This window comes from Ascaphus truei, chromosome 8, assembly GCF_040206685.1.
Source record: "Ascaphus truei isolate aAscTru1 chromosome 8, aAscTru1.hap1, whole genome shotgun sequence".
Lineage (NCBI taxonomy): Eukaryota > Metazoa > Chordata > Amphibia > Anura > Ascaphidae > Ascaphus > Ascaphus truei.
The window spans coordinates 18,058,694-18,071,766 of record NC_134490.1 but is presented as its reverse complement, the minus strand read 5'-3'; positions in this window follow the sequence as shown (position 1 = coordinate 18,071,766).

Below are 13,073 nucleotides of genomic sequence, written 5' to 3'. Positions count from 1 at the left end.
GCTGCTCAACCTCTCAGAGCAGTGAAGGAATCGTTTCATTTCAAGTACCCCCCCCCCCCCCAAGAAGCCCATATGAGTTTAGCTTGCATGTTAGTCATTGCCCCCTCAGCATCTATATATATATTTTTTAGATCTCTAGCATCAAAGGTTACCATGGTAACCTCAGACTTTACTGGGATAGAGCAGGGGTTCTCAACTCCATCCTCAAGACCCCCCCTCAACAGGTCAGGTTTTAAGGACATCCCTGTTTCAGCACAGTTGGCTCAAACAGTGACTCGGTTTGAGCCACCTGTGCTGAAGCAGGGGTATCCTGAAAACCTGACCTGTTGGGGGTATCTTGAGGACTGGAGTTGAGCACCCCCGGGCTAGTGGCAAGAGACACTTACATTTACATGCCCCTTAGGCTGGACCTGGTACAGTACGCCAAAGATGCTGGTGCACGGGAATGGTGCACGGGCCGCTCCACAGGACAATGTTTCGCTGGGGAGAGGGATATGTGACAGAGTCACTGATTCAGTAAGCTGGAATGGAGGATGTGTGTACTTTCCAGCACTAAACCAGTTAACCTACAGTTGGAGATCTGCATACACCTGCAGCCTAATTAAGCAGGAGGCCTGAGAGACTGCAGGTTTAAAAAGCAGGAAGTTGGTTACAGAAGGTGAGCTTGTTTACACCTGCAGCCTAATTAAGCAGGAGGCCTGAGAGACTGCAGGTTTAAAAAGCAGGAAGTTGGTTACAGAAGGTGAGCTTGTTTTTCCACAGGAAGGTGGAGAGAACTCTCCCGGCTGGGAAGCCGTTGCTGTTGCTCTGGTCCCCCAGTCCTGCAAAGAGCTATGCTGCTGGGACCAGCTGAGACCCCAACCCAGGATAAAGATACAGATTGCTGTGAGGCTGGACACAGCTTGCTCCCCGGAACCGTGTTCCTGTTTGCTGTTGGAGCTGCATTACAGATAAGACTTTATTATTATGCTTATTGGTTATCCTTTGTGTAGCATATGTTTTGGGCATGACCAGATTAGCTGGCTGTCCTGTTAGTAAGGGCTCAAGAAGTGAGTTAGTTTCCCTAACGGGAACAGGCTTTAATTTCTAGAAAGTAGTTTTTAAAGGGACAGTGCACCCGTACTTTATTTTGGATGTGGCTAATAAACCACTATACAGTACCGACACACTTTATTGCTGTGTGGTCGGTACCGCAAGCCGGGAGATTTCCCGGCTTGCTAGTGGCCGCCCCTCGGCGTGCCGCGCGTCATAGACGCGCGGTCACGCGTCTTCGGGAGCGTGCGCCCCCTGCAAGGGCGTCCAGGGGCTCCCCGAGGGAGCCCTGGTGTCCCGCGATCGCGGGACAGCGGCAGGGGGTTCCGGGGGACCCGGCAGACCCGGCAGCGGTAGGGAGAGCGCCCCGATCGGAGGGCGCTCTTCCGCTGCTTCGGCGCGCGCCCGTCACACTCGGGCGCGCGCCAGGCTACTGCTGCGGCCAAGAACGGGCAAATGCTCGAATAAACTTGGCCGCAGCAGTAGTTGAACGTTTCCCATCGTGTCTAGCGTCTTACTGACCCCGCCGCGAGGCCGTCCTGCCACAGGTGGTGTCAGAAGTGGGATGCTACGCCTCTGGGGGTCAGTAGATGAAGATGTGTTGAGAAACTGAACTCAAGCGAAGAAAAAAAAATGATTTTTTGCTGAAGCATGGAAGTTACAGCTAGCAAACGCTGAGTGTAAATTTTGCCCCGTCGGGTATGAAAGGATTGCTGTGTAAAGCTAATGCCTTTTGCTGAAGTGAGTGAATTTGCAGCTAGTAAGTGCTGTGAAGTAAAGTTTGCCCTGTCTGGTAAAAAAGAAAGTGAAAATGGATTTTTGCAAAGAAGTTGCCCTAAGAAAAACCCAGAAGGTTCAAATATTGTAAAGCAAGAACAACTTACGTGTGTTGTGCAAAGTCTGCCTCGTCGGGTGTGGAAAAAAAACGGGGTTTTAAAATGTCCGCCATCATTTCTCAGTTTTGCAATGTACATAACCATACAAAATAGTGTCCCTTTAGGCCATATGATGATTATGATGACGACGCATATGTGGCCCCGAGAAGAGAGACGTACCCGCAGATGAAAGCTGCAAAAGTGACCAGTGTGTGTGTGCCCAGTACCACTGATGTCTCTGGAACTAATAAAACAAAGAGAAAGAAGAAAAATATTTTTCAAGTCACCGAGGAAGTGACCGAACCACTTGAGCCTGCGGTATCAGGACAACAGGCGTCAGCAAGCCACAGAGATGTGCTGCAGACCGGAGTGATGGGCAGAATTGTCACAGGAACTGTGGCAAAGGAAAAGGGGGAGCAAAGGGAAGCTGAATCCTTGATCCAGGTAAAACAGGCCTTAATTTCTGCACTCCAAACTGCCCACCGTGATTATGATGTCTTGCAGGAACAATTGAATAGGGAGCGAGAAGCGAATGCCGAGGTACAGAGGTGTATACTCCCAGTTATACTTGAGTATGAGGCGTTAAAGAAAACAGACTGTCTCTTACGGAGTGAGTTGGAGGAGCTGAAGACAAGTTTGGATAAGGCCAACACCGCAATTGCTAACATGGAATCAGAGAGAACAAGTCCTGACTGGAGACTGTGCTATCAGATGTCCCAGAGAGATGTGCAAAACTTCATCAAAGACTTAGAAGTTTCACACCAAGAAGCTAGCGCGCTCAAAACAGAGCTGGAGCTCTCACGCAGGAGGGCCACTGTCTAACTACAGAGCTGGTTAATTTGAAGAAAGCCAATGAGACGGTCCTAAGGGATATACAGACTGTGAAAATGGAGAATATAAACCTGAAAGAAGAGGTTTTAAACCTGACTGGTCAGGTCAGTGATGGGACTGAGAAGCTTCACCAAGCGCAGAAAGTGAAGACGCAATTGGCGCAAGAAAAAATAGAAGTACAGGCTGCTATGCAGAGAACATGCTGGAAAAAGAATGCCTCGCCCTGGAGCAGCTGAAGATCACGTTGAGCGCCACAAGAGCATCGCTGGAGGCGGAGCTTAGAAGCCAGATGACTCTGTGTGAGAGGGAACATGAGAAGGTCCAAAGACTGAAGCAAGAGCTGGAGAAGCAGAGAGGCAGTGCCATCCCAATGAGTCAGTATATCAAGGAGAAAGAGGCCTGGGAAACAGAAGCAGCAGCGATCCTAGCAACAAGAACTGCAGAGCTCAAAAAGATGAAGGAGGCGTTGATGCAAACCGAGAGTAAGCACCGGGAAGAGGTGAAGGCCCTGAGAGGGGACTGGCAGCATCAGATTGAAGAGTTGCAGATGCAGATGGCTGAGTGCGAGATGCAGCGCGCCAAGAGGGAGGAGGTGTCCGTCCGTCAGGTGGCCTGCCTGATGTTGCACCATGAAACCGAGATGGCTGATATCCACAAGCGGCTGGAATACACGACCAATGAGGGGGCCCGGCTACAGCTGGAGCTAGACAAGGTCCGGGAGGAGCACCAGCAGTTGCAGGTCCAGATAAAAGAAACATAGACTGATTTAAGCCTTGCTCTGAGTCTGCTACGAGACGTAGAATTGCGACTCAATTCTAACGAAGATGAACTACCAGCCGCACTGAGTGAAAGAAGAAAGGCAGAAGGACTTCTTCAAGACCTGAGGAAGGACCTGGAGTCTGAGCGTCCTGGCCGCAAGAGGGCGGAGAAACAAAAGTGTGACCTAGTCAAGGAGCTTGAGGCTCTGAATACTGAGCGGGATGCTACTTTGGACTCTACGGCTGCCCAGCAGGAGGTTTCCCAGATGAAGCTGGAGGAAAAGCTTACAAGCCCAAGACAGACATTTGGGTCACTGAAGCAGTCCAAGGAAAAGGTGGCGGTAGAGATAAAACAAGGGAGGCACTCCAGGAAGCATGACCTTGATACCGTTGCAGAACTACAGTCTACTTTCCACAAGGCACAGAATGCGAAGGCCAAATTGCGATGCACTAGCATAGTAAGAATCCAATCAAACTACAGTGCCCAGGGGACACAAAGTGGATTCCTTGCCATGAGGGCAGCCACTGTGAAGAGACAGCCGCGAATGAGACGGATGTGTGCCCGTGATCATAAGGGGAGAAAGACCACGCAGATGGTCCAGCAAATCTCCCAACAGAGTAAGTTAAAGAGTCAAGACAGAAAGGCCCAAGCCTATGAGTCTGCTGACCGTAAAAGAGAGGTACCATTGGGTGTACTTCGGGTTAATAGGAATCCCGACCAAGTTGAAGTACTGAAGATAAATGGTGTGGAACCCAACACTGAAGGTACACAGAGGAAAATAGGTCCAAAAGAGAAGGCCAAACAGTCACTGGCGAGTGTATGCAATGAGCTGACCGAGGTCAATGCTCTTCTACAGGATAAGGGAGACTCTGAGCACAAGAGGACAAGGACAACAATGCATCTTCAGGATTTGCAGATCAAGGTCACAGCGTGGCGTAGAGTCCTGGCAGAGAGAGCTAATAGACAGCAGGATGCTCAGGAGCCTTGTCAAGAGGAGACACAACAAAAGCGAAGCATCAAACTTAAACTGAAACTGGCACAAGACAAGGAGATAGGGAGGTACCAGTCTTCAGACCCAGGTGGCCTGGTAATTACCCCAAAAAGAAAATGCCTAAATTGGAAGGCAAGAAAAAAAAAGGGGGGAGGGAAGGGCCGACGTCAGACTTTTTCATCAAAGATGCTGGTGCACGGGAATGGTGCACGGGCCGCTCCACAGGACAATGTTTCGCTGGGGAGAGGGATATGTGACAGAGTCACTGACTCAGTAAGCTGGAATGGAGGATGTGTGTACTTTCCAGCACTATACCAGTTAACCTACAGTTGGAGATCTGCATACACCTGCAGCCTAATTAAGCAGGAGGCCTGAGAGACTGCAGGTTTAAAAAGCAGGAAGTTGGTTACAGAAGGTGAGCTTGTTTTTCCACAGGAAGGTGGAGAGAACTCTCCTGGCTGGGAAGCCGTTGCTGTTGCTCTGGTCCCCCAGTCCTGCGAGGAGCTATGCTGCTGGGACCAGCTGGGACCCCAACCCAGGATAAAGATCAAGATCGCTGCGAGGCTGGACACAGCCTGCTCCCCGGAACCGTGTTCCTGTTTGCTACTGGAGCTGCAACAGATAAGACTTTATTATTATGCTTATTGGTTATCCTTTGTGTAGCATATGTTTTGGGCATGACCAGATTAGCTGGCTGTCCTGTTAGTAAGGGCTCAAGAAGTGAGTTAGTTTCCCTAACGGGAACAGGCTTTAATTTCTAGAAAGTAGTTTTTAAAGGGACAGTGCACCCGTACTTTATTTTGGATGTGGCTAATAAACCACTATAGTTGAACGTTTCCCATCGTGTCTAACGTCTTACTGACCCCGCCGCGAGGCCATCCTGCCACAGTAGATATTAAAAATAAAAACCGCATTTGATAAGGGCAAGAAAATGAGATCAGGGTGGACTGCTTTTTTTAATGTCACTTGTTCCATTTATTGCTTTACACTTGGATGGGTCAAGTCTGCACTGGATGTAGTAGACGTTTGCATGCAGTGACCTGAACCCTGGGGTTTGGCGCCTGCGCCTTCCTTCTTTCTCCACCCTTGTTCCCACCAGTAGACTGTACAACCATCTGAAGCTTGGTTGACATTTACGCAGCCACTGATTTATATATCACTTTCTGACATAAGATCTGCTGACACGTTTACTCCGATAAATGCAACAAACTGGTAATAAATGTAACTTTGTTACGGTCTTGTCACAAACCCAGATGTTAGTGGACTAGGCCAGTGTTTTTTAACCTTATTTTTTTGTTAGGGCAGGGGTGTGCAAACTGGGGGGCGAGCTCCCGGAGATTTTTCTGGGGGGGCGCGATGGTTGCAGAGGCCCCGCGCTCTTCCTCAAAGCATTTAAATTAAATGCCGGGGGAGGTGTAAGGCCTCTGCAACTCAACTTACCGAGATTCAGAGGCTTGGTGTGACGCGGCGGGGTCATGTAACGTGACGTCCCATGACCCCGGCAAAAAAGGTAAGGGGGTGCAAGCACTGGGGGGAGCAGGCAGTGGGGAGCAGCTCCAAACGTTTGCTCACCACTGGGTTAAGGAACCCTATAATTATATTGTGAAATGCTGAGGAACCCCAACCCTCTCTAATAGTGTGTCTGAGATCAGATGCATTGTAAGGAACCCAACCCTCCCTAATAGCGCATCTGAGATCAGATGCATTGTAAGGAACCCCAACCCTCTCTCATAGTGACTTAGATCATATGCATTGTAAGGAACCCCAACCCTCTCTAATAGCGTGTCTGAGATCAGATGCATTGTAAGGAACCCCAACCCTCTCTCATAGTGACTTAGATCATATGCATTGTAAGGAACCCCAACCCTCTCTAATAGCCCGTCTGAGATCAGATGCATTGTAAGGAACCCCAACCCTCTAATAGCGCGTCTGAGATCAGATGCATTGTAAGGAACCCCAACCCTCTCTCATAGTGACTTAGATCAGATGCATTGTAAGGAGCCTCACCCCTCTCTAATAGCGCATCTAAGATCAGACGCAGTGTAAGGAACCCCAACCCTCTCTAATAGCGCGTTTCAGATCAGATGTATTGTAAGTGTAGCCCTCTTCCCTTCCTCCTCCCCCCCCCCCCCACTGGGAAATGTGCTACCACCAGCGTGTTCTGTGGCTGCTGTTCCATACCTGAGTGGTAAACAGGAGGCAGGAGATCTCCGTGATGTACTGGGGAGGACATCAGGACAGGCTCGGTGTCTCTTTATTTAGTGGTCAGCGCCTCCAGTCCAAGAGGATCCACATGGACACTTCTTTTCTCTATGCCATGGTTCAAGGACTACACCAGTTGTTGATATGACTGAGATTTATTGGCAGTATTGTAGGTACATTCACTGGATTACATATCACTGTACCCTAGCCTCAGCCACTTCTCTAATAGAAGAACTCCTCACTCCTTGGAGGTTAGACAAGAACTCCTTCACTCTCTGATGACTATCCCAGAACCCCTTACTCATACCGCGGCTTCATTTGATGCCACGTTGCCATGGCGATGCGTCACACCAACGTGTCTGAACCCCGGTAAGTTTGTTGCAGAGGCCTCACGCCATTCCCCCGCATTGAATTTTAATGCCTCGGGGAAGAGGGCGGAGCCTCTGCAAGCGCCTGCACCCCCCCCCAAAATAATCCCGCGCCCCACTGATCTTCAAGGTGGATGGAGATGGTTTGCCGATGATGACGTCGCGGGTCGAGAGCTTGCAGATACGCTGGGAGTCGGAGGGTGAAGACTTAAGGGAAGTTAAATTTTAATATATGTAAATGTCTTTTTTCAGGTTTTTTCATTGTATTTATTTATTTTTATGTTTGTGATTGCCCATTGACTGATATTGTATTAATCTGTGCCCCTTTAGGGTACAGATGAATACAGGGACAGCCAATGTATTTATTAGCAAATGCTTGTTTTCTATTGATATTTTTTCGATTTCTGTTTATTGTTTGGATTAAATTGTTTTGATTTTGGATGGCTTGTGTTTAATACATTTTAAGATTGGTTAGCGTTTAAAATTAATTATATGTTTTGTTGGCTACTGGTTTAAATTAATTAATTGTTTTATTGGCTAGTGTTTTATTTATTTAATTAATTTCTTGGCTAGTGCTTTAATTGATTGGATAGGTGTTTATTTAATTTAATTCTTATGTTTTGAAATAACAATTTTTATTGTTTTTCTGTTTTGGTTATAGATCATTTTTATTCATGTGTACTATTAGGCTTTTTAATTGTTTTATTGTTGGGGTGTTTAGATGCTTGTGTATTTCTTTTATCATTGTGTATTTTTGGCCTTAATGATTTTTATTAGGTTGACCATTGAGTGCTATAGTGGCTTATCATGCCCATATTATATAGCTATGATATAGCACTGTGCCAATCAATGGGTATAGGGAGGGTATAGTGGATCTGGGGTGGGTGGTTAGACCTCCTGGGTGGGTTGCGGGGGATGGGGGTTAACCCCTTAATTACCATAGCGGTTATTAACCGCTATGGTGATTAAGGGGTGTGGGGCCATTAGATTGTGTTTTTTCTTGTATTCTTGCTGGCATCGGAGGACATGGTCCTTCAGAATGCTGATGAGGACACCCTTCATGATGGCAGGGGTAAGTTGAACGTTTAATTTACTTTATTAATGCTGGCTTGCTAATGTTCGATTTTAGGATGGGAAAATGCACTATTATCCATATGTGGATAATAGCAACTTTGCCCATTACTGTACTGTATGTGTTGGGGAGGGGCGGGTAGTAGGGTTGTGTTTTAAAATATTTATTGTGGGTAGCGAGGATGGGTGAAGTTGGCATTTGGCCCTTGGTGGGTGTTTATACTACCAGGTGGGTAGTGGGAGGGGTTAACCTGTTAATTACCTTAGCATTATTAACCGCTTAGGTAATGAAGGGTTAACTCCACCCGCAAACCCCCTCCCCCCCCACAATTCCTACACACCCACTAAGGGCCAAATACAACCTTCAACTACCCCCGCTACCCACAAAAAACATGGCAGTGGTAGTTAACCCCTTCATTGCCTTAGCAGTTAGCCACTAAGGTAATGAAGTTGCCTGTAAATGCATTTTTATTACATGGGATTCATGCCGGGGGTCTCCGGTGCTGATATTAATGGGTATCAGCTCCAGAGACTCCCGGCATGAAACTGATGCAGGAAAAATGCTTTTTTTTTTCTAAGTCCTCTCTCGCCGCCTTCTCAGCAGCTTCTTCCCAGCCTCACGCCAACTTTTCCTAGCCTGAGGATTTTGGGAGTAACTCGCCATTCTAGAGCCGTGATTAGCCTAATCACGGCTACTAGAATTGCACAAGATTCAGAACATGCCGATAAGTGGCTTATCGCCGCTCACCCGGCAATCTTTTTTTGACGGCTGACAATTTGGGCGATTTATGCCTTTATCGCCCACTTATCGAGGCTTACTGAATAGCAGTAGGTATTTTGGCCGATAAGTGCTCGATACGTGGCTTATCGTGGCTTATAGAATAGGCCCCTTGGAATAATTTCTTCTCAAAATGTTTTACACTTATTTAGTTTTTTTCCTGTCTTAAAAAAAACAAACAAAAAAACCCCTCTCTTTTTTTTGAAGCCACATAAAGCATCTGAGTTACAACCACGGGTTATGTGCAAATTGTGCCATAATATGGATTTCTGAATGCACCATTAATGTTTATACAACTGTTAGGAAACGCATGAGTTACACCTACTTGGTCACTTTTTCATGAGGTGGGCACTACCGACCCTGATACTCTGCCAGAAGCTACAATCCCTGATATAGTGCCAAGGGCTACTCAGAGATATTTGACCTTAGTTCACATTTGTGCTCAGTGGGACTGACCCTTTTAAAGGTGGTCATGAGAACGGTCAGGTTTTTAGGGCAACACATCAGGTTGTCTTACTGGTGTTCTGATCTAGGTTAATAAAAAGTGTTTATTTAGAGAAGTCTTCAAGACCTGGTCTGTTGGTTGTTCTCACGGACTGAAATCGGGGAGCTCTTTTCTAAAGGCCAAAAATGTTTTTTGTATATTATACAATGTCAGGAAAATACTATTCTGCTCAACTGTGGCTCTCCACGCTCCAGAAAGCTTCAGGCTGTAGAAGAATCCATCTCTTTGCCATAACTCAGGTCAACAAGCTTCGTAAGACAACACCACAGGAAACATATGGGCATCCATAAATGGTGTTTTTGCTTGGTTCTATGTAAAGTAACATTGCTATTCAAGTCTATTTCTTAACTCAGTGTTCCCCAACTTCTGTCCTCAAGAATCCCCAACGGGTCAAGTTTATGCCTGGGATATCCTTAAAACCTGACCTGTTGGGGGTTCTTGAAGACTGGAGTGGAGAACCACTGGCTTATTGATGGGCAGGTCGTCAGTTGCATTTGGTTACTTTATTATACACACAACTGGTTGGTGACCCCACACAGATGACGTATACTGCATATCTCTGACACCGCCTGGTACACCTACTGCCCATCTTTTATGTGGAAATCTGGCTCACAGGCCTAGTCTCTCTGACACGGGCTGTCACTTTATCTGCCCATACCTTGTTTTGGACTTTGGGATTAATGACTGGACAACATTATCTTACTGTTTTACTGTTGAACAGAGGAATTCCTTGTATTCCACTTTACCCATCGACATTTTTGCATTGTTTGTCTTGGCAATGCACTATTTTCAGTTACTGAGACCCCCACTTAGCAGTAAAGGCAGCGCTGGTACCACCCCCTCCATGGGAAACAAAATGGAGGTTTAAATCTCCTGTGTCACATGAGCCAATAGGAAGCCTCAAGGTAATACGGCATGAAACCGGAGATTTAAATACAAGGAAGTACCAGCTCTAACTTTATTAGTAAGTTTCAGGGAAACCTGGGGGAGCTGAAATGATCACACTTCAGCTCTGGTGACTCCCTAAAAAAAGGGATGGGTGTGGGGCAGAGGATGAACTGCTGCTTTAATAAAGATGATATAAATGCTTTAGATCAGCGGTGCACAAACTGGGGGGCGCGTCACCTAGGGCGGCGGGAGAATTTCTGGGGGGGAGGAAGGGCGCAGGCGGTTAGAGGCCTCGCGCTCTTCCGCATTTAAATTAAATGCCGGGGGAGGCATGAGATCCCTGTAACTCACTTACCTGCTCTCTGGCGGGTCTTCGGCGACACGTTGCCATGGCAATGCGAAGTGACGTCACTTGACCCGAGACGTCATTTGATGCCGAGTCATTGGAGAGGGGGGGCGCGAACGCTGTGGCTCCCGGGCAGGGGGGAGCAGCTCAAGAAGTTTGCGCACCCCTGCTTTAGATTGTATTTGTACTTTATGTTTCTGCATTAACTCCCTTGTTACGGGATGGGAATGCTAATAGTACAGCCCTCTGTCTTCCTCCCCAGCACAGGCGCCAGTAGCGCTACATAAGAGTAAACGAGGTAGTTTTTAAGATACTATCGAAAAAATAAAAGGAAACTAGTCTTAGTTTTGTAGGTTGAAATAGTAGTTTATTCTTTTATGTGCAATAATAAATACATTAATATAGCAGATATGCTGCACATCGATTTATTTACAAAACAAAAACCTTGCACCCCCCAATATGAATTTCTGGATGTGTCCCTGATGGGCGCCATGTAATGTAATTACTGGCTTCATTTTTCTGAGCTGTACCGGGAATCTCCTGGGTTTTGTGTCTGCTCCTAAACAAATATTTACAGAGTGTGTGATTTGGATTTGTAGCAGAGCAAGAACACAGCAGCTTTTTCTTTCCCCTCTTCTCTGACTTCCAGCAGCAAATTGAGAGTGTCCTAAATGGACAATGTGTAGGTGAGTAGAATAGCTATATTGTGTACGTTGTTGCATGACTGTATTGGACAACATAGGCAATCACAATATAAGAGCCCTGTTATCAGGTTGACCAGGATTATGTTAGGATAGCACACCTCAATCCAGCGACAATCAACTAGTTCCCTATGGTCTGGATATGGACCTCTAGCTTACTTTGCCTGCATCCAATAGAAAGCTCTTGGGCCTATTGTGATTGGCATTTACTGATTGGCTGGCAGAAGAACAATGTACTCATTGGTTGTACCAAGGAGTTAGCTGGTACCTGGAACAAAAACAATAAATAAAACAGTGAACTGTAAATAAAGTGCACTAAAAATGGAGGGTGAGTATAAAGAAATTCCGATGGGGGGAGGGGGGATATCGAGCAGAGCACCCCGCCTAACACCCACTGGGTGGCGGACTCTGGAACATCCCAGTTGACTCGGCTTAGGTGTACTCTGTCCAGATACGGGAGTGCACCAGTGCCCAGACAAAACATTGCCACGATCTTCATTGGGACCTTCCCTTCCAAACACTGCTTCCTGGTCTTATAAATAGCCAGTTTGGCTAATAACAGGAGCAGGTTGGTGGGGAGGTCCCTATGCTTACTGTCCCATGACACAGCGCACCCCGAAATAAATAAGTGAGGGGAAATGTGCAGCAAGAACTGCAGGAGAAGCATCTTCCTCCAAATCTCTGCTTCCTATCTCAACACAGATATTCCCTTATTCAGTATACTCTGATGCAGCTCCCCACTGCTGGAGAAGATTTTTGTTCCATTTGTGACCCCTACCACAGGCGCTTTAAGTTAGATATGATTGAAAACAGGGGGCCTTAGTTTCACCTCTTAGGGTGCTCTGAAAAAAAGATGAACTTATCCCAGAAGACACATTTTCATACTTTAAATTGGCGCTATGATTGTGCTTCCTCCCAGGAAACATAACATGTATGTATACATATACATATATACATACATACATACATAGTAACACCGTTATCAAATACACAAGATTCTCTTACAATATTTTACATATGAAGATAATAGATGGCACATATCATAATGCACCATCAGTTGCATAATACAGTATACAAACTCAATCCCACACGTTCAGTCTTTCCTAACCCAAACATATATCAAAAATATATGATCAATATCTTAACCTTGCCACCCCAATATAAGCTAGGCAGGGAGTATATAGTTATATGTTGTAGCTCTTACTAGAATGTGTTAAAGTTGCAGGCCTAGTGGTTTAAACATTAACCCCCTCTGATCCACAGTGACGCACATTGGTAATTCCGACAGTCTGTGCGAGCAAAGGGTACAGCATGGAGTCCCCCTATCTAACAGATCAGGTAACTCCCGAACATGCCATTCCACTTTCCTTTGGCGTCCTGTGTTGTCTGGTCCCACACCAAGGTCTGCACACTCTTGGAAGTCGGGTCCCACAGAGGCGCACGACAGGAAAGCAGGTCTTGAAGAATGCACGCTGCTCTCGTGTTTCGAGCTTATTCAATTGAGGGTGATCGTGCATATTCGGCACTACCGAACGAAAACTGCCTTGGCTTGAAATCGGACTGTCCATGTGGTCGTGCCTAATCACCACTATCCCACGTTATTGAATTAGGCCCCTTCGGTAGCTTGACAAAAATAAATAACAAACCCTGTCCCATCCAAGGATACCCAGACAGGGGAATCCTATAGCTGCAGTGGTTTACAGCACTTGTGCCTGCAACACTACTG